Consider the following 21573-nt stretch of genomic DNA (forward strand, 5'->3'; position numbering starts at 1 on the left):
TGCTAAGGAACTGGAGATTGAAACCAATGCAAAAGCTGCGCAGAAAAGGAGAAAGGGAAAGCAGCAGTTCAAATCATTGAAATAAGCATATATTGGCAGCAAGGGAAAAACAGCAGGGTAGAGAAAGAAAACAGCTCCACGAAATTCACAGGAGATTGATAATAGCAGGACAAAAAAAGGGAATAATAACGTTCCAAGCAGGCTCAGAAAGAAGTGCGAGGGTCCCATCTTTCTTTAATGGTCATAACTGTGCATCATTTCCTTTGAAGTGTAGGGTTGATTCTCTGACCATCTGTCTCCCTGACTTTGAGCAGAGACCGATAGTTGAGCAGTCTCTTCCCACAAAAAGCTGGCACAAGCCTGCTGTTTTCCGCTCTGGCAGCGTGGAAACGAGAGAGTGGTCCTCACAAGAAAAAAAATCAATCCATGCTAGCAGAGGATGGTTTCGATCCATCAACCTCTGGGTTATGGGCCCAGCACGCTTCCGCTGCGCCACTCTGCTTCCTGTTCAAAATGCTGTGGTTATGCAGATCAGGAGCCTTCAGAGGAGTGGCATGGGCTCGCTGGAGCTATTCTGGCAGGGCTCTCACCTCATTTGCCTAAGAATGTCACAAGGCATGCTGGGTGCAGAAAATCTTCGCCTTCCCCTCTCACAGTCAGTCATAGGGGAAAGTCAAGGCCCTCTCAGTCACTAGCCATGTCACGCCTTTGTCAAGATAGAAGCACCCCCACCCGCTCCTTCTCTGTGATCCTGCGCTACCATGCTCAGGTTTTGGCCTTACCTGGGAGCCAGAGGTGCACCCGGTGAGGGCTTGCCCGGTATGAGCGTTTGGGAGCGTTCGGGACGTGAGTGGACTTAGGACTGGAAGTTCTGTCCATTCAAAGCAGCCAACCTTCCTGCTGCAGACAGGGGCTGTTCCCTTGGGTTTCTTTCACCTTGCTCTCGGATAAATTTGGTTGTATGCTGCAGTTGCCTGCGATGACTACAAGGTGGCGCTGCTTTCAGGTAAGAGCACAAATATGCAGAAAATGTTGGGGACTTTTGCCACATTTATCGGTGGTGGGTCTCGCACATTTTTTCCAGGGGAGAGATATTGACCTGAAACACTTTTTACTGCAGAGATGCTGCAGTTCTAAAGGCTGGTCGGGCAGAAGGGCTTAGCCGTTTCATTGCCTGCCCCCCTGCAGCCCATTTATTACCAGCAGTTGTGAGTGGTGACTGCTGTTTGTAAAATATAAAAATTTCAGGACATAGAAAGTCGCAGACGGGGCTTTTGGGATGCCTGCCTATGTCTTTGTTTATTATTTATCTAATAGCTGAGTAATCTGGTCAAGATATTTCTCTTTTTTTTAACATATTGCGTTAGAATAGCTACAGCTTGCTTAATGTATAAATATTAGCACTGCGTTGGCCGGGAATCGAACCCGGGTCAACTGCTTGGAAGGCAGCTATGCTCACCACTATACCACCAATGCTCCGTGGCATATGTTTTTTTTAAACTCTAGACATCACAACCCTGAGTTCAATGACTATATTGCACCAGTATCAGAGGTATTTTTGGTTTACAGACCAACATGAAAATCAGGAAAAAAGTTCTTGCAACTGCTAAGGAACTGGAGATTGAAACCAATGCAAAAGCTGCGCAGAAAAGGAGAAAGGGAAAGCAGCAGTTCAAATCATTGAAATAAGCATATATTGGCAGCAAGGGAAAAACAGCAGGGTAGAGAAAGAAAACAGCTCCACGAAATTCACAGGAGATTGATAATAGCAGGACAAAAAAAGGGAATAATAACGTTCCAAGCAGCCTCAGAAAGAAGTGCGAGGGTCCCATCTTTCGTTAATGGTCATAACTGTGCATCATTTCCTTTGAAGTGTAGGGTTGATTCTCTGACCATCTGTCTCCCTGACTTTGAGCAGAGACCGATAGTTGAGCAGTCTCTTCCCACAAAAAGCTGGCACAAGCCTGCTTTTTTCCGCTCTGGCAGCGTGGAAACGAGAGAGTGGTCCTCACAAGAAAAAAAATCAATCCATGCTAGCAGAGGATGGTTTCGATCCATCGACCTCTGGGTTATGGGCCCAGCACGCTTCCGCTGCGCCACTCTGCTTCCTGCTCAAAATGATGTGGTTATGCAGATCAGGAGCCTTCAGAGGAGTGGCATGGGATCGCTGGAGCTATTTTGCAGGGCTCTCACCTCATTTGCCTAAGAATGTCACAAGGCATGCTGGGTGCAGAAAATCTTCGCCTTCCCCTCTCACAGTCAGTCATAGGGGAAAGTCAAGGCCCTCTCAGTCACTAGCCATGTCACGCCTTTGTCAAGACAGAAGCACCCCCACCCGCTCCTTCTCTGTGATCCTGCGCTACCATGCTCAGGTTTTGGCCTTACCTGGAGCCAGAGGTGCACCCGGTGAGGGCTTGCCCGGTAAGAGCGTTTGGGAGCGTTCGGGACGTGAGTGGACTTAGGACTGGAAGTTCGGTCCATTCGAAGCAGCCAACCTTCCTGCTGCAGATAGGGGCTGTTCCCTTGGGTTTCTTTCACCTTGCTCTCGGATAAATTTGGTTGTATGCTGCAGTTGCCTGCGATGACTACAAGGTGGCGCTGCTTTCAGGTAAGAGCACAAATATGCAGAAAATGTTGGGGACTTTTGCCACATTTATTGGTGGTGAGTCTCGCACATTTTTTCCAGGGGAGAGATATTGACCTGAAACACTTTTTACTGCAGAGATGCTGCAGTTCTAAAGGCTGGTCGGGCAGAAGGGCTTAGCCGTTTCATTGCCTGCCCCCCTGCAGCCCATTTATTACCAGCAGTTGTGAGTGGTGACTGCTGTTTGTAAAATATACAAATTTCAGGACATAGAAAGTCGCAGACGGGGCTTTTGGGATGCCTGCCTATGTCTTTGTTTATTATTTATCTAATAGCTGAGTAATCTGGTCAAGATATTTCTCTTTTTTTTAACATATTGCGATAGAATAGCTACAGCTTGCTTAATGTATAAATATTAGCACTGCGTTGGCCGGGAATCAAACCCGGGTCAACTGCTTGGAAGGCAGCTATGCTCACCACTATACCACCAACGCTCCGTGGCATATGTTTTTTTTAAACTCTAGACATCACAACCCTGAGTTCAATGACTATATTGCACCAGTATCAGAGGTATTTTTGGTTTACAGACCAACATGAAAATCAGGAAAAAAGTTCTTGCAACTGCTAAGGAACTGGAGATTGAAACCAATGCAAAAGCTGCGCAGAAAAGGAGAAAGGGAAAGCAGCAGTTCAAATCATTGAAATAAGCATATATTGGCAGCAAGGGAAAAACAGCAGGGTAGAGAAAGAAAACAGCTCCACGAAATTCACAGGAGATTGATAATAGCAGGACAAAAAAAGGGAATAATAACGTTCCAAGCAGGCCCAGAAAGAAGTGCGAGGGTCCCATCTTTCTTTAATGGTCATAACTGTGCATGATTTCCTTTGAAGTGTAGGGTTGATTCTCTGACCATCTGTCTCCCTGACTTTGAGCAGAGACCGATAGTTGAGAAGTCTCTTCCCACAAAAAGCTGGAACAAGCCTGCTGTTTTCCGCTCTGGCAGCGTGGAAACGAGAGAGTGGTCCTCACAAGAAAAAAAATCAATCCATGCTAGCAGAGGATGGTTTCGATCCATCAACCTCTGGGTTATGGGCCCAGCACGCTTCCGCTGCGCCACTCTGCTCCCTGTTCAAAATGCTGTGGTTATGCAGATCAGGAGCCTTCAGAGGAGTGGCATGGGATCGCTGGAGCTATTCTGGCAGGGCTCTCACCTCATTTGCCTAAGAATGTCACAAGGCATGCTGGGTGCAGAAAATCTTCGCCTTCCCCTCTCACAGTCAGTCATAGGGGAAAGTCAAGGCCCTCTCAGTCACTAGCCATGTCACGCCTTTGTCAAGACAGAAGCACGCCCACCCGCTCCTTCTCTGTGATCCTGCGCTACCATGCTCAGGTTTTGGCCTTACCTGGGAGCCAGAGGTGCACCCGGTGAGGGCTTGCCCGGTATGAGCGTTTGGGAGCGTTTGGGACGTGAGTGGACTTAGGACTGGAAGTTCTGTCCATTCGAAGCAGCCAACCTTCCTGCTGCAGACAGGGGCTGTTCCCTTGGGTTTCTTTCACCTTGCTCTCGGATAAATTTGGTTGTATGCTGCAGTTGCCTGCGATGATTACAAGGTGGCGCTGCTTTCAGGTAAGAGCACAAATATGCAGAAAATGTTGGGGACTTTTGCCACATTTATCGGTGGTGGGTCTCGCACATTTTTTCCAGGGGAGAGATATTGACCTGAAACACTTTTTACTGCAGAGATGCTGCAGTTCTAAAGGCTGGTCGGGCAGAAGGGCTTAGCCGTTTCATTGCCTGCCCCCCTGCAGCCCATTTATTACCAGCAGTTGTGAGTGGTGACTGCTGTTTGTAAAATATAAAAATTTCAGGACATAGAAAGTCGCAGACGGGGCTTTTGGGATGCCTGCCTATGTCTTTGTTTATTATTTATCTAATAGCTGAGTAATCTGGTCAAGATATTTCTCTTTTTTTTAACATATTGCGATAGAATAGCTACAGCTTGCTTAATGTATAAATATTAGCACTGCGTTGGCCGGGAATCAAACCCGGGTCAACTGCTTGGAAGGCAGCTATGCTCACCACTATACCACCAACGCTCCGTGGCATATGTTTTTTTTAAACTCTAGACATCACAACCCTGAGTTCAATGACTATATTGCACCAGTATCAGAGGTATTTTTGGTTTACAGACCAACATGAAAATCAGGAAAAAAGTTCTTGCAACTGCTAAGGAACTGGAGATTGAAACCAATGCAAAAGCTGCGCAGAAAAGGAGAAAGGGAAAGCAGCAGTTCAAATCATTGAAATAAGCATATATTGGCAGCAAGGGAAAAACAGCAGGGTAGAGAAAGAAAACAGCTCCACGAAATTCACAGGAGATTGATAATAGCAGGACAAAAAAAGGGAATAATAACGTTCCAAGCAGGCCCAGAAAGAAGTGCGAGGGTCCCATCTTTCTTTAATGGTCATAACTGTGCATCATTTCCTTTGAAGTGTAGGGTTGATTCTCTGACCATCTGTCTCCCTGACTTTGAGCAGAGACCGATAGTTGAGCAGTCTCTTCCCACAAAAAGCTGGCACAAGCCTGCTGTTTTCCGCTCTGGCAGCGTGGAAACGAGAGAGTGGTCCTCACAAGAAAAAAAATCAATCCATGCTAGCAGAGGATGGTTTCGATCCATCGTCCTCTGGGTTATGGGCCCAGCACGCTTCCGCTGCGCCACTCTGCTTCCTGTTCATAATGCTGTGGTTATGCAGATCAGGAGCCTTCAGAGGAGTGGCATGGGATCGCTGGAGCTATTCTGGCAGGGCTCTCACCTCATTTGCCTAAGAATGTCACAAGGCATGCTGGGTGCAGAAAATCTTCGCCTTCCCCTCTCACAGTCAGTCATAGGGGAAAGTCAAGGCCCTCTCAGTCACTAGCCATGTCACGCCTTTGTCAAGATAGAAGCACCCCCACCCGCTCCTTCTCTGTGATCCTGCGCTACCATGCTCAGGTTTTGGCCTTACCTGGGAGCCAGAGGTGCACCCGGTGAGGGCTTGCCTGGTATGAGCGTTTGGGAGCGTTCGGGACGTGAGTGGACTTAGGACTGGAAGTTCTGTCCATTCGAAGCAGCCAACCTTCCTGCTGCAGACAGGGGCTGTTCCCTTGGGTTTCTTTCACCTTGCTCTCGGATAAATTTGGTTGTATGCTGCAGTTGCCTGCGATGACTACAAGGTGGCGCTGCTTTCAGGTAAGAGCACAAATATGCAGAAAATGTTGGGGACTTTTGCCACATTTATCGGTGGTGGGTCTCGCACATTTTTTCCAGGGGAGAGATATTGACCTGAAACACTTTTTACTGCAGAGATGCTGCAGTTCTAAAGGCTGGTCGGGCAGAAGGGCTTAGCCGTTTCATTGCCTGCCCCCCTGCAGCCCATTTATTACCAGCAGTTGTGAGTGGTGACTGCTGTTTGTAAAATATAAAAATTTCAGGACATAGAAAGTCGCAGACGGGGCTTTTGGGATGCCTGCCTATGTCTTTGTTTATTATTTATCTAATAGCTGAGTAATCTGGTCAAGATATTTCTCTTTTTTTTAACATATTGCGATAGAATAGCTACAGCTTGCTTAATGTATAAATATTAGCACTGCGTTGGCCGGGAATCAAACCCGGGTCAACTGCTTGGAAGGCAGCTATGCTCACCACTATACCACCAACGCTCCGTGGCATATGTTTTTTTTAAACTCTAGACATCACAACCCTGAGTTCAATGACTATATTGCACCAGTATCAGAGGTATTTTTGGTTTACAGACCAACATGAAAATCAGGAAAAAAGTTCTTGCAACTGCTAAGGAACTGGAGATTGAAACCAATGCAAAAGCTGCGCAGAAAAGGAGAAAGGGAAAGCAGCAGTTCAAATCATTGAAATAAGCATATATTGGCAGCAAGGGAAAAACAGCAGGGTAGAGAAAGAAAACAGCTCCACGAAATTCACAGGAGATTGATAATAGCAGGACAAAAAAAGGGAATAATAACGTTCCAAGCAGGCCCAGAAAGAAGTGCGAGGGTCCCATCTTTCTTTAATGGTCATAACTGTGCATGATTTCCTTTGAAGTGTAGGGTTGATTCTCTGACCATCTGTCTCCCTGACTTTGAGGAGAGACCGATAGTTGAGCAGTCTCTTCCCACAAAAAGCTGGAACAAGCCTGCTGTTTTCCGCTCTGGCAGCGTGGAAACGAGAGAGTGGTCCTCACAAGAAAAAAAATCAATCCATGCTAGCAGAGGATGGTTTCGATCCATCGACCTCTGGGTTATGGGCCCAGCACGCTTCCGCTGCGCCACTCTGCTCGCTGTTCAAAATGCTGTGGTTATGCAGATCAGGAGCCTTCAGAGGAGTGGCATGGGATCGCTGGAGCTATTCTGGCAGGGCTCTCACCTCATTTGCCTAAGAATGTCACAAGGCATGCTGGGTGCAGAAAATCTTCGCCTTCCCCTCTCACAGTCAGTCATAGGGGAAAGTCAAGGCCCTCTCAGTCACTAGCCATGTCACGCCTTTGTCAAGACAGAAGCACCCCCACCCGCTCCTTCTCTGTGATCCTGCGCTACCATGCTCAGGTTTTGGCCTTACCTGGGAGCCAGAGGTGCACCCGGTGAGGGCTGAGCGTTTGGGAGCGTTCGGGACGTGAGTGGACTTAGGACTGGAAGTTCTGTCAATTCGAAGCAGCCAACCTTCCTGCTGCAGACAGGGGCTGTTCCCTTGGGTTTCTTTCACCTTGCTCTCGGATAAATTTGGTTGTATGCTGCAGTTGCCTGCGATGACTACAAGGTGGCGCTGCTTTCAGGTAAGAGCACAAATATGCAGAAAATGCTGGGGACTTTTGCCACATTTATCGGTGGTGGGTCTCGCACATTTTTTCCAGGGGAGAGATATTGACCTGAAACACTTTTTACTGCAGAGATGCTGCAGTTCTAAAGGCTGGTCGGGCAGAAGGGCTTAGCCGTTTCATTGCCTGCCCCCCTGCAGCCCATTTATTACCAGCAGTTGTGAGTGGTGACTGCTGTTTGTAAAATATAAAAATGTCAGGACATAGAAAGTCGCAGACGGGGCTTTTGGGATGCCTGCCTATGTCTTTGTTTATTATTTATCTAATAGCTGAGTAATCTGGTCAAGATATTTCTCTTTTTTTTAACATATTGCGTTAAAATAGCTACAGCTTGCTTAATGTATAAATATTAGCACTGCGTTGGCCGGGAATCGAACCCGGGTCAACTGCTTGGAAGGCAGCTATGCTCACCACTATAACACCAACGCTCCGTGGCATATGTTTTTTTTAAACTCTAGACATCACAACCCTGAGTTCAATGACTATATTGCACCAGTATCAGAGGTATTTTTGGTTTACAGACCAACATGAAAATCAGGGAAAAAGTTCTTGCAACTGCTAAGGAACTGGATATTGAAACCAATGCAAAAGCTGCGCAGAAAAGGAGAAAGGGAAAGCAGCAGTTCAAATCATTGAAATAAGCATATATTGGCAGCAAGGGAAAAACAGCAGGGTAGAGAAAGAAAACAGCTCCACGAAATTCACAGGAGATTGATAATAGCAGGACAAAAAAAGGGAATAATAACGTTCCAAGCAGGCTCAGAAAGAAGTGCGAGGGTCCCATCTTTCTTTAATGGTCATAACTGTGCATCATTTCCTTTGAAGTGTAGGGTTGATTCTCTGACCATCTGTCTCCCTGACTTTGAGCAGAGACCGATAGTTGGGCAGTCTCTTCCCACAAAAAGCTGGCACAAGCCTGCTGTTTTCCACTCTGGCAGCGTGGAAACGAGAGAGTGGTCCTCACAAGAAAAAAAATCAATCCATGCTAGCAGAGGATGGTTTCGATCCATCGATCTCTGGGTTATGGGCCCAGCACGCTTCCGCTGCGCCACTCTGCTTCCTGTTCAAAATGCTGTGGTTATGCAGATCAGGAGCCTTCAGAGGAGTGACATGGGATCGCTGGAGCTATTCTGGCAGGGCTCTCACCTCATTTGCCTAAGAATGTCACAAGGCATGCTGGGTGCAGAAAATCTTCGCCTTCCCCTCTCACAGTCAGTCAGAGGGGAAAGTCAAGGCCCTCTCAGTCACTAGCCATGTCACGCCTTTGTCAAGACAGAAGCACCCCCACCCGCTCCTTCTCTGTGATCCTGCGCTACCATGCTCAGGTTTTGGCCTTACCTGGGAGCCAGAGGTGCACCTGGTGAGGGCTTGCCTGGTATGAGCGTTTGGGAGCGTTCGGGACGTGAGTGGACTTAGGACTGGAAGTTCTGTCCATTCGAAGCAGCCAACCTTCCTGCTGCAGACAGGGGCTGTTCCCTTGGGTTTCTTTCACCTTGCTCTCGGATAAATTTGGTTGTATGCTGCAGTTGCCTGCGATGACTACAAGGTGGCGCTGCTTTCAGGTAAGAGCACAAATATGCAGAAAATGTTGGGGACTTTTGCCACATTTATCGGTGGTGGGTCTCGCACATTTTTTCCAGGGGAGAGATATTGACCTGAAACACTTTTTACTGCAGAGATGCTGCAGTTCTAAAGGCTGGTCGGGCAGAAGGGCTTAGCCGTTTCATTGCCTGCCCCCCTGCCGCCCATTTATTACCAGCAGTTGTGAGTGGTGACTGCTGTTTGTAAAATATAAAAATTTCAGGACATAGAAAGTCGCAGACGGGGCTTTTGGGATGCCTGCCTATGTCTTTGTTTATTATTTATCTAATAGCTGAGTAATCTGGTCAAGATATTTCTCTTTTTTTTAACATATTGCGTTAGAATAGCTACAGCTTGCTTAATGTATAAATATTAGCACTGCGTTGGCCGGGAATCGAACCCAGGTCAACTGCTTGGAAGGCAGCTATGCTCACCACTATACCACCAACGCTCCGTGGCATATGTTTTTTTTAAACTCTAGACATCACAACCCTGAGTTCAATGACTATATTGCACCAGTATCAGAGGTATTTTTGGTTTACAGACCAACATGAAAATCAGGAAAAAAGTTCTTGCAACTGCTAAGGAACTGGAGATTGAAACCAATGCAAAAGCTGCGCAGAAAAGGAGAAAGGGAAAGCAGCAGTTCAAATCATTGAAATAAGCATATATTGGCAGCAAGGGAAAAACAGCAGGGTAGAGAAAGAAAACAGCTCCACGAAATTCACAGGAGATTGATAATAGCAGGACAAAAAAAGGGAATAATAACGTTCCAAGCAGCCTCAGAAAGAAGTGCGAGGGTCCCATCTTTCGTTAATGGTCATAACTGTGCATCATTTCCTTTGAAGTGTAGGGTTGATTCTCTGACCATCTGTCTCCCTGACTTTGAGCAGAGACCGATAGTTGAGCAGTCTCTTCCCACAAAAAGCTGGCACAAGCCTGCTTTTTTCCGCTCTGGCAGCGTGGAAACGAGAGAGTGGTCCTCACAAGAAAAAAAATCAATCCATGCTAGCAGAGGATGGTTTCGATCCATCGACCTCTGGGTTATGGGCCCAGCACGCTTCCGCTGCGCCACTCTGCTTCCTGCTCAAAATGCTATGGTTATGCAGATCAGGAGCCTTCAGAGGAGTGGCATGGGATCGCTGGAGCTATTCTGGCAGGGCTCTCACCTCATTTGCCTAAGAATGTCACAAGGCATGCTGGGTGCAGAAAATCTTCACCTTCCCCTCTCTCAGTCAGGCATAGGGGAAAGTCAAGGCCCTCTCAGTCACTAGCCATGTCACGCCTTTGTCAAGACAGAAGCACCCCCACCCGCGCCTTCTCTGTGATCCTGCGCTACCATGCTCAGGTTTTGGCCTTACCTGGGAGCCAGAGGTGCACCCGGTGAGGGCTTGCCCGGTATGAGCGTTTGGGAGCGTTCGGGACGTGAGTGGACTTAGGACTGGAAGTTCTGTCCATTCAAAGCAGCCAACCTTCCTGCTGCAGAAAGAGGCTGTTCCCTTGGGTTTCTTTCACCTTGCTCTCGGATAAATTTGAATGTATGCTGCAGTTGCCTGCGATGACTACAAGGTGGCGCTGCTTTCAGGTAAGAGCACAAATATGCAGAAAATGTTGGGGACTTTTGCCACATTTATCGGTGGTGGGTCTCGCACATTTTTTCCAGGGGAGAGATATTGACCTGAAACACTTTTTACTGCAGAGATTCTGCAGTTCTAAAGGCTGGTCGGGCAGAAGGGCTTAGCCGTTTCATTGCCTGCCCCCCTGCAGCCCATTTATTACCAGCAGTTGTGAGTGGTGACTGCTGTTTGTAAAATATAAAAATTTCAGGACATAGAAAGTCGCAGACGGGGCTTTTGGGATGCCTGCATATGTCTTTGTTTATTATTTATCTAATAGCTGAGTAATCTGGTCAAGATATTTCTCTTTTTTTTAACATATTGCGTTAGAATAGCTACAGCTTGCTTAATGTATAAATATTAGCACTGCGTTGGCCGGGAATCAAACCCGGGTCAACTGCTTGGAAGGCAGCTATGCTCACCACTATACCACCAACGCTCCATGGCATATGTTTTTTTTAAACTCTAGACATCACAACCCTGAGTTCAATGACTATATTGCACCAGTATCAGAGGTATTTTTGGTTTACAGACCAACATGAAAATCGGGAAAAAAGTTCTTGCAACTGCTAAGGAACTGGAGATTGAAACCAATGCAAAAGCTGCGCAGAAAAGGAGAAAGGGAAAGCAGCAGTTCAAATCATTGAAATAAGCATATATTGGCAGCAAGGGAAAAACAGCAGGGTAGAGAAAGAAAACAGCTCCACGAAATTCACAGGAGATTGATAATAGCAGGACAAAAAAAGGGAATAATAACGTTCCAAGCAGGCTCAGAAAGAAGTGCGAGGGTCCCATCTTTCTTTAATGGTCATAACTGTGCATCATTTCCTTTGAAGTGTAGGGTTGATTCTCTGACCATCTGTCTCCCTGACTTTGAGCAGAGACCGATAGTTGAGCAGTCTCTTCCCACAAAAAGCTGGCACAAGCCTGCTGTTTTCCGCTCTGGCAGCGTGGAAACGAGAGAGTGGTCCTCACAAGAAAAAAAATCAATCCATGCTAGCAGAGGATGGTTTCGATCCATCGACCTCTGGGTTATGGGCCCAGCACGCTTCCGCTGCGCCACTCTGTTTCTTGTTCAAAATGCTGTGGTTATGCAGATCAGGAGCCTTCAGAGGAGTGGCATGGGATCGCTGGAGCTATTCTGGCAGGGCTCTCACCTCATTTGCCTAAGAATGTCACAAGGCATGCTGGGTGCAGAAAATCTTCGCCTTCCCCTCTCACAGTCAGTCATAGGGGAAAGTCAAGGCCCTCTCAGTCACTAGCCATGTCACGCCTTTGTCAAGATAGAAGCACCCCCACCCGCTCCTTCTCTGTGATCCTGCGCTACCATGCTCAGGTTTTGGCCTTACCTGGGAGCCAGAGGTGCACCCGGTGAGGGCTTGCCTGGTATGAGCGTTTGGGAGCGTTCGGGACGTGAGTGGACTTAGGACTGTAAGTTCTGTCCATTCGAAGCAGCCAACCTTCCTGCTGCAGACAGGGGCTGTTCCCTTGGGTTTCTTTCACCTTGCTCTCGGATAAATTTGGTTGTATGCTGCAGTTGCCTGCGATGATTACAAGGTGGCGCTGCTTTCAGGTAAGAGCACAAATATGCAGAAAATGTTGGGGACTTTTGCCACATTTATCGGTGGTGGGTCTCGCACATTTTTTCCAGGGGAGAGATATTGACCTGAAACACTTTTTACTGCAGAGATGCTGCAGTTCTAAAGGCTGGTCGGGCAGAAGGGCTTAGCCGTTTCATTGCCTGCCCCCCTGCAGCCCATTTATTACCAGCAGTTGTGAGTGGTGACTGCTGTTTGTAAAATATAAAAATTTCAGGACATAGAAAGTCGCAGACGGGGCTTTTGGGATGCCTGCCTATGTCTTTGTTTATTATTTATCTAATAGCTGAGTAATCTGGTCAAGATATTTCTCTTTTTTTTAACATATTGCGTTAGAATAGCTACAGCTTGCTTAATGTATAAATATTAGCACTGCGTTTGCCGGGAATCGAACCCGGGTCAACTGCTTGGAAGGCAGCTATGCTCACCACTATACCACCAACGCTCCGTGGCATATGTTTTTTTTAAACTCTAGACATCACAACCCTGAGTTCAATTACTATATTGCACCAGTATCAGAGGTATTTTTGCTTTACAGACCAACATGAAAATCAGGAAAAAAGTTCTTGCAACTGCTAAGGAACTGGAGATTGAAACCAATGCAAAAGCTGCGCAGAAAAGGAGAAAGGGAAAGCAGCAGTTCAAATCATTGAAATAAGCATATATTGGCAGCAAGGGAAAAACAGCAGGGTAGAGAAAGAAAACAGCTCCACGAAATTCACAGGAGATTGATAATAGCAGGACAAAAAAAGGGAATAATAACGTTCCAAGCAGGCTCAGAAAGAAGTGCGAGGGTCCCATCTTTCTTTAATGGTCATAACTGTGCATCATTTCCTTTGAAGTGTAGGGTTGATTCTCTGACCATCTGTCTCCCTGACTTTGAGCAGAGACCGATAGTTGAGCAGTCTCTTCCCACAAAAAGCTGGCACAAGCCTGCTGTTTTCCGCTCTGGCAGCGTGGAAACGAGAGAGTGGTCCTCACAAGAAAAAAAATCAATCCATGCTAGCAGAGGATGGTTTCGATCCATCGACCTCTGGGTTATGGGCCCAGCACGCTTCCGCTGCGCCACTCTGTTTCTTGTTCAAAATGCTGTGGTTATGCAGATCAGGAGCCTTCAGAGGAGTGGCATGGGATCGCTGGAGCTATTCTGGCAGGGCTCTCACCTCATTTGCCTAAGAATGTCACAAGGCATGCTGGGTGCAGAAAATCTTCGCCTTCCCCTCTCACAGTCAGTCATAGGGGAAAGTCAAGGCCCTCTCAGTCACTAGCCATGTCACGCCTTTGTCAAGACAGAAGCACCCCCACCCGCTCCTTCTCTGTGATCCTGCGCTACCATGCTCAGGTTTTGGCCTTACCTGGGAGCCAGAGGTGCACCCGGTGAGGGCTTGCCCGGTATGAGCGTTTGGGAGCGTTTGGGAGGGTGAGTGGACTTAGGACTGGAAGTTCTGTCCATTCGAAGCAGCCAACCTTCCTGCTGCAGACAGGGGCTGTTCCCTTGGGTTTCTTTCACCTTGCTCTCGGATAAATTTGGTTGTATGCTGCAGTTGCCTGCGATGACTACAAGGTGGCGCTGCTTTCAGGTAAGAGCACAAATATGCAGAAAATGTTGGGGACTTTTGCCACATTTATCGGTGGTGGGTCTCGCACATTTTTTCCAGGGGAGAGATATTGACCTGAAACACTTTTTACTGCAGAGATTCTGCAGTTCTAAAGGCTGGTCGGGCAGAAGGGCTTAGCCGTTTCATTGCCTGCCCCCCTGCAGCCCATTTATTACCAGCAGTTGTGAGTGGTGACTGCTGTTTGTAAAATATAAACATTTCAGGACATAGAAAGTCGCAGACGGGGCTTTTGGGATGCCTGCCTATGTCTTTGTTTATTATTTATCTAATAGCTGAGTAATCTGGTCAAGATATTTCTCTTTTTTTTAACATATTGCGTTAAAATAGCTACAGCTTGCTTAATGTATAAATATTAGCACTGCGTTGGCCGGGAATCAAACCCGGGTCAACTGCTTGGAAGGCAGCTATGCTCACCACTATACCACCAACGCTCCATGGCATATGTTTTTTTTAAACTCTAGACATCACAACCCTGAGTTCAATGACTATATTGCACCAGTATCAGAGGTATTTTTGGTTTACAGACCAACATGAAAATCAGGAAAAAAGTTCTTGCAACTGCTAAGGAACTGGATATTGAAACCAATGCAAAAGCTGCGCAGAAAAGGAGAAAGGGAAAGCAGCAGTTCAAATCATTGAAATAAGCATATATTGTCAGCAAGGGAAAAACAGCAGGGTAGAGAAAGAAAACAGCTCCACGAAATTCACAGGAGATTGATAATAGCAGGACAAAAAAAGGGAATAATAACGTTCCAAGCAGGCTCAGAAAGAAGTGCGAGGGTCCCATCTTTCTTTAATGGTCATAACTGTGCATCATTTCCTTTGAAGTGTAGGGTTGATTCTCTGACCATCTGTCTCCCTGACTTTGAGCAGAGACCGATAGTTGGGCAGTCTCTTCCCACAAAAAGCTGGCACAAGCCTGCTGTTTTCCACTCTGGCAGCGTGGAAACGAGAGAGTGGTCCTCACAAGAAAAAAAATCAATCCATGCTAGCAGAGGATGGTTTCGATCCATCGACCTCTGGGTTATGGGCCCAGCACGCTTCCGCTGCGCCACTCTGCTTCCTGTTCAAAATGCTGTGGTTATGCAGATCAGGAGCCTTCAGAGGAGTGGCATGGGATCGCTGGAGCTATTCTGGCAGGGCTCTCACCTCATTTGCCTAAGAATGTCACAAGGCATGCTGGGTGAAGAAAATCTTCGCCTTCCCCTCTCACAGTCAGTCAGAGGGGAAAGTCAAGGCCCTCTCAGTCACTAGCCATGTCACGCCTTTGTCAAGACAGAAGCACCCCCACCCGCTCCTTCTCTGTGATCCTGCGCTACCATGCTCAGGTTTTGGCCTTACCTGGGAGCCAGAGGTGCACCCTGTGAGGGCTTGCCTGGTATGATCGTTTGGGAGCGTTTGGGACGTGAGTGGACTTAGGACTGGAAGTTCTGTCCATTCGAAGCAGCCAACCTTCCTGCTGCAGACAGGGGCTGTTCCCTTGGGTTTCTTTCACCTTGCTCTCGGATAAATTTGGTTGTATGCTGCAGTTGCCTGCGATGACTACAAGGTGGCGCTGCTTTCAGGTAAGAGCACAAATATGCAGAAAATGTTGGGGACTTTTGCCACATTTATCGGTGGTGGGTCTCGCACATTTTTTCCAGGGGAGAGATATTGACCTGAAACACTTTTTACTGCAGAGATGCTGCAGTTCTAAAGGCTGGTCGGGCAGAAGGGCTTAGCCGTTTCATTGCCTGCCCCCCTGCAGCCCATTTATTACCAGCAGTTGTGAGTGGTGACTGCTGTTTGTAAAATATAAAAATTTCAGGACATAGAAAGTCGCAGACGGGGCTTTTGGGATGCCTGCCTATGTCTTTGTTTATTATTTATCTAATAGCTGAGTAATCTGGTCAAGATATTTCTCTTTTTTTTAACATATTGCGTTAGAATAGCTACAGCTTGCTTAATGTATAAATATTAGCACTGCGTTGGCCGGGAATCGAACCCGGGTCAACTGCTTGGAAGGCAGCTATGCTCACCACTATACCACCAATGCTCCGTGGCATATGTTTTTTTTAAACTCTAGACATCACAACCCTGAGTTCAATGACTATATTGCACCAGTATCAGAGGTATTTTTGATTTACAGACCAACATGAAAATCAGGAAAAAAGTTCTTGCAACTGCTAAGGAACTGGAGATTGAAACCAATGCAAAAGCTGCGCAGAAAAGGAGAAAGGGAAAGCAGCAGTTCAAATCATTGAAAAAAGCATATATTGGCAGCAAGGGAAAAACAGCAGGGTAGAGAAAGAAAACAGCTCCACGAAATTCACAGGAGATTGATAATAGCAGGACAAAAAAAGGGAATAATAACGTTCCAAGCAGCCTCAGAAAGAAGTGCGAGGGTCCCATCTTTCGTTAATGGTCATAACTGTGCATCATTTCCTTTGAAGTGTAGGCTGATTCTCTGACATTCTCTCTCCCTGACTTTGAGCAGAGACCGATAGTTGAGCAGTCTCTTCCCACAAAAAGCTGGCACAAGCCTGCTGTTTTCCGCTCTGGCAGCGTGGAAACGAGAGAGTGGTCCTCACAAGAAAAAAAATCAATCCATGCTAGCAGAGGATGGTTTCGATCCATCGACCTCTGGGTTATGGGCCCCGCACGCTTCTGCTGCGCCACTCTGCTTCCTGTTCAAAATGCTGTGGTTATGCAGATCAGGAGCCTTCAGAGGAGTGGCATGGGATCGCTGGAGCTATTCTGGCAGGGCTCTCACCTCATTTGCCTAAGAATGTCACAAGGCATGCTGGGTGCAGAAAATCTTCGCCTTCCCCTCTCAAAGTCAGTCATAGGGGAAAGTCAAGGCCCTCTCAGTCACTAGCCATGTCACGCCTTTGTCAAGACAGAAGCACCCCCACCCGCTCCTTCCCTGTGATCCTGTGCTACCATGCTCAGGTTTTGGCCTTACTTGGGAGCCAGAGGTGCACCCGGTGAGGGCTTGCCCGGTATGAGCGTTCGGGACGTGAGTGGACTTAGGACTGGAAGTTCTGTCCATTCGAAGCAGCCAACCTTCCTGCTGCAGACAGGGGCTGTTCCCTTGGGTTTCTTTTACCTTGCTCTCGGATAAATTTGGTTGTATGCTGCAGTTGCCTGCGATGACTACAAGGTGGCGCTGCTTTCAGGTAAGAGCACAAATATGCAGAAAATGCTGGGGACTTTTGCCACATTTATCGGTGGTGGGTCTCGCACATTTTTTCCAGGGGAGAGATATTGACCTGAAACACTTTTTACTGCAGAGATGCTGCAGTTCTAAAGGCTGGTCGGGCAGAAGGGCTTAGCCGTTTCATTGCCTGCCCCCCTGCAGCCCATTTATTACCAGCAGTTGTGAGTGGTGACTGCTGTTTGTAAAATATAAAAATTTCAGGACATAGAAAGTCGCAGACGGGGCTTTTGGGATGCCTGCCTATGTCTTTGTTTATTATTTATCTAATAGCTGAGTAATCTGGTCAAGATATTTCTCTTTTTTTTAACATATTGCGTTAGAATAGCTACAGCTTGCTTAATGTATAAATATTAGCACTGCGTTGGCCAGGAATCGAACCCGGGTCAACTGCTTGGAAGGCAGCTATGCTCACCACTATACCACCAACGCTCCGTGGCATATGTTTTTTTTAAACTCTAGACATCACAACCCTGAGTTCAATGACTATATTGCACCAGTATCAGAGGTATTTTTGGTTTACAGACCAACATGAAAATCAGGAAAAAAGTTCTTGCAACTGCTAAGGAACTGGAGATTGAAACCAATGCAAAAGCTGCGCAGAAAAGGAGAAAGGGAAAGCAGCAGTTCAAATCATTGAAATAAGCATATATTGGCTGCAAGGGAAAAACAGCAGGGTAGAGAAAGAAAACAGCTCCACGAAATTCACAGGAGATTGATAATAGCAGGACAAAAAAAGGGAATAATAACGTTCCAAGCAGCCTCAGAAAGAAGTGCGAGGGTCCCATCTTTCGTTAATGGTCATAACTGTGCATCATTTCCTTTGAAGTGTAGGGTTGATTCTCTGACCATCTGTCTCCCTGACTTTGAGCAGAGACCGATAGTTGAGCAGTCTCTTCCCACAAAAAGCTGGCACAAGCCTGCTTTTTTCCGCTCTGGTAGCGTGGAAACGAGAGAGTGGTCCTCACAAGAAAAAAAATCAATCCATGCTAGCAGAGGATGGTTTCGATCCATCGACCTCTGGGTTATGGGCCCAGCACGCTTCCGCTGCGCCACTCTGCTTCCTGCTCAAAATGCTGTGGTTATGCAGATCAGGAGCCTTCAGAGGAGTGGCATGGGATCGCTGGAGCTATTCTGGCAGGGCTCTCACCTCATTTGCCTAAGAATGTCACAAGGCATGCTGGGTGCAGAAAATCTTCGCCTTCCCCTCTCACAGTCAGTCATAGGGGAAAGTCAAGGCCCTCTCAGTCACTAGCCATGTCACGCCTTTGTCAAGACAGAAGCACCCCCACCCGCTCCTTCTCTATGATCCTGCGCTACCATGCTCAGGTTTTGGCCTTACCTGGGAGCCAGAGGTGCACCCGGTGAGGGCTTGCCAGCTATGAGCGTTCGGGACGTGAGTGGACTTAGGACTGGAAGTTCTGTCCATTCGAAGCAGCCAACCTTCCTGCTGCAGAGAGGGGCTGTTCCCTTGGGTTTCTTTCACCTTGCTCTCGGATAAATTTGGTTGTATGCTGCAGTTGCCTGCGATGACTACAAGGTGGCGCTGCTTTCAGGTAAGAGCACAAATATGCAGAAAATGTTGGGGACTTTTGCCACATTTATCGGTGGTGGGTCTCGCACATGTTTTCCAGGGGAGAGATATTGACCTGAAACACTTTTTACTGCAGAGATGCTGCAGTTCTAAAGGCTGGTCGGGCAGAAGGGCTTAGCCGTTTCATTGCCTGCCCCCCTGCAGCCCATTTATTACCAGCAGTTGTGAGTGGTGACTGCTGTTTGTAAAATATAAAAATTTCAGGACATAGAAAGTCGCAGACGGGGCTTTTGGGATGCCTGCCTATGTCTTTGTTTATTATTTATCTAATAGCTGAGTAATCTGGTCAAGATATTTCTCTTTTTTTTAACATATTGCATTAGAATAGCTACAGCTTGCTTAATGTATAAATATTAGCACTGCGTTGGCCGGGAATCGAACCCGGGTCAACTGCTTGGAAGGCAGCTATGCTCACCACTATACCACCAACGCTCCATGGCATATGTTTTTCTTAAACTCTAGACATCACAACCCTGAGTTCAATGACTATATTGCACCAGTATCAGAGGTATTTTTGGTTTACAGACCAACATGAAAATCAGGAAAAAAGTTCTTGCAACTGCTAAGGAACTGGAGATTGAAACCAATGCAAAACCTGCGCAGAAAAGGAGAAAGGGAAAGCAGCAGTTCAAATCATTGAAATAAGCATATATTGGCAGCAAGGGAAAAACAACAGGGTAGAGAAAGAAAACAGCTCCACGAAATTCACAGGAGATTGATAATAGCAGGACAAAAAAAGGGAATAATAACGTTCCAAGCAGCCTCAGAAAGAAGTGCGAGGGTCCCATCTTTCGTTAATGGTCATAACTGTGCATCATTTCCTTTGAAGTGTAGGGTTGATTCTCTGACCATCTGTCTCCCTGACTTTGAGCAGAGACCGATAGTTGAGCAGTCTCTTTCCACAAAAAGCTGGCACAAGCCGGCTTTTTTCCGCTCTGGCAGCGTGGAAACGAGAGAGTGGTCCTCACAAGAAAAAAAATCAATCCATGCTAGCAGAGGATGGTTTCGATCCATCGACCTCTGGGTTATGGGCCCAGCACGCTTCCGCTGCGCCACTCTGCTTCCTGCTCAAAATGCTGTGGTTATGCAGATCAGGAGCCTTCAGAGGAGTGGCATGGGATCGCTGGAGCTATTCTGGCAGGGCTCTCACCTCATTTGCCTAAGAATGTCACAAGGCATGCTGGGTGCAGAAAATCTTCGCCTTCCCCTCTCACAGTCAGTCATAGGGGAAAGTCAAGGCCCTCTCAGTCACTAGCCATGTCACGCCTTTGTCAAGACAGAAGCACCCCCACCCGCTCCTTCTCTGTGATCCTGCGCTACCATGCTCAGGTTTTGGCCTTACCTGGGAGCCAGAGGTGCACCCGGTGAGGGCTTGCCCGGTATGAGCGTTTGGGAGCGTTGGGGACGTGAGTGGACTTAGGACTGGAAGTTCTGTCCATTCGAAGCAGCCAACCTTCCTGCTGCAGACAGGGGCTGTTCCCTTGGGTTTCTTTCACCTTGCTCTCGGATAAATTTGGTTGTATGCTGCAGTTGCCTGCGATGACTACAAGGTGGCGCTGCTTTCAGGTAAGAGCACAAATATGCAGAAAATGTTGGGGACTTTTGCCACATTTATCAGTGGTGGGTCTCGCACATTTTTTCCAGGGGAGAGATATTGACCTGAAACACTTTTTACTGCAGAGATGCTGCAGTTCTAAAGGCTGGTCGGGCAGAAGGGCTTAGCCGTTTCATTGCCTGCCCCCCTGCAGCCCATTTATTACCAGCAGTTGTGAGTGGTGACTGCTGTTTGTAAAATATAAAAATTTCAGGACATAGAAAGTCGCAGACGGGGCTTTTGGGATGTCTGCCTATGTCTTTGTTTATTATTTATCTAATAGCTGAGTAATCTGGTCAAGATATTTCTCTTTTTTTTAACATATTGCGTTAGAATAGCTACAGCTTGCTTAATGTATAAATATTAGCACTGCGTTGGCTGGGAATCGAACCCGGGTCAGCCGCTTGGAAGGCAGCTATGCTCACCACTATACCACCAATGCTCCGTGGCATATGTTTTTTTTAAACTCTAGACATCACAACCCTGAGTTCAATGACTATATTGCACCAGTATCAGAGGTATGTTTGGTTTACAGACCAACATGAAAATCAGGAAAAAAGTTCTTGCAACTGCTAAGGAACTGGAGATTGAAACCAATGCAAAAGCTGCGCAGAAAAGGAGAAAGGGAAAGCAGCAGTTGAAATCATTGAAATAAGCATATATTGGCAGCAAGGGAAAAACAGCAGGGTAGAGAAAGAAAACAGCTCCACGAAATTCACAGGAGATTGATAATAGCAGGACAAAAAAAGGGAATAATAACGTTCCAAGCAGCCTCAGAAAGAAGTGCGAGGGTCCCATCTTTCGTTAATGGTCATAACTGTGCATCATTTCCTTTGAAGTGTAGGGTTGATTCTCTTACCATCTGTCTCCCTGACTTTGAGCAGAGACCGATAGTTGAGCAGTCTCTTCCCACAAAAAGCTGGCACAAGCCTGCTTTTTTCCGCTCTGGCAGCGTGGAAACGAGAGAGTGGTCCTCACAAGAAAAAAGATCAATCCATGCTAGCAGAGGATGGTTTCGATCCATCGACCTCTAGGCTATGGGCCCAGCACGCTTCCGCTGCGCCACTCTGCTTCCTGCTCAAAATGCTGTGGTTATGCAGATCAGGAGCCTTCAGAGGAGTGGCATGGGATCGCTGGAGCTATTCTGGCAGGGCTCTCACCTCATTTGCCTAAGAATGTCACAAGGCATGCTGGGTGCAGAAAATCTTCGTCTTCCCCTCTCACAGTCAGTCATAGGGGAAAGTCAAGGCCCTCTCAGTCACTAGCCATGTCACGCCTTTGTCAAGACAGAAGCACCCCCACCCGCTCCTTCTCTGTGATCCT

General features: G+C 47.1%; 7 non-coding genes across 7 annotated transcripts; all 7 read right to left on the bottom strand.

Moving 5' to 3' along the window:
• Nucleotides 1-3006: 3006 nt before the first annotated feature.
• On the bottom strand, nucleotides 3007-3078 carry TRNAG-UCC (transfer RNA glycine (anticodon UCC)). The gene has a single exon. It is a non-coding gene; the product is annotated as a tRNA-Gly (tRNA).
• A 1532-nt stretch (nucleotides 3079-4610) lies between these two features.
• Nucleotides 4611-4682, bottom strand: TRNAG-UCC (transfer RNA glycine (anticodon UCC)). The gene has a single exon. It is a non-coding gene; the product is annotated as a tRNA-Gly (tRNA).
• A 1532-nt stretch (nucleotides 4683-6214) lies between these two features.
• On the bottom strand, nucleotides 6215-6286 carry TRNAG-UCC (transfer RNA glycine (anticodon UCC)). The gene has a single exon. It is a non-coding gene; the product is annotated as a tRNA-Gly (tRNA).
• A 3126-nt stretch (nucleotides 6287-9412) lies between these two features.
• On the bottom strand, nucleotides 9413-9484 carry TRNAG-UCC (transfer RNA glycine (anticodon UCC)). The gene has a single exon. It is a non-coding gene; the product is annotated as a tRNA-Gly (tRNA).
• Nucleotides 9485-11016: 1532 nt separating this feature from the next.
• Nucleotides 11017-11088, bottom strand: TRNAG-UCC (transfer RNA glycine (anticodon UCC)). The gene has a single exon. It is a non-coding gene; the product is annotated as a tRNA-Gly (tRNA).
• Nucleotides 11089-14225: 3137 nt separating this feature from the next.
• On the bottom strand, nucleotides 14226-14297 carry TRNAG-UCC (transfer RNA glycine (anticodon UCC)). The gene has a single exon. It is a non-coding gene; the product is annotated as a tRNA-Gly (tRNA).
• A 4719-nt stretch (nucleotides 14298-19016) lies between these two features.
• TRNAG-UCC (transfer RNA glycine (anticodon UCC)) lies at nucleotides 19017-19088 on the bottom strand. The gene has a single exon. It is a non-coding gene; the product is annotated as a tRNA-Gly (tRNA).
• Between the last annotated feature and the right edge of the window lie 2485 nt (nucleotides 19089-21573).

This window comes from Pleurodeles waltl, unplaced genomic scaffold, assembly GCF_031143425.1.
Source record: "Pleurodeles waltl isolate 20211129_DDA unplaced genomic scaffold, aPleWal1.hap1.20221129 scaffold_69, whole genome shotgun sequence".
NCBI lineage: Eukaryota > Metazoa > Chordata > Amphibia > Caudata > Salamandridae > Pleurodeles > Pleurodeles waltl.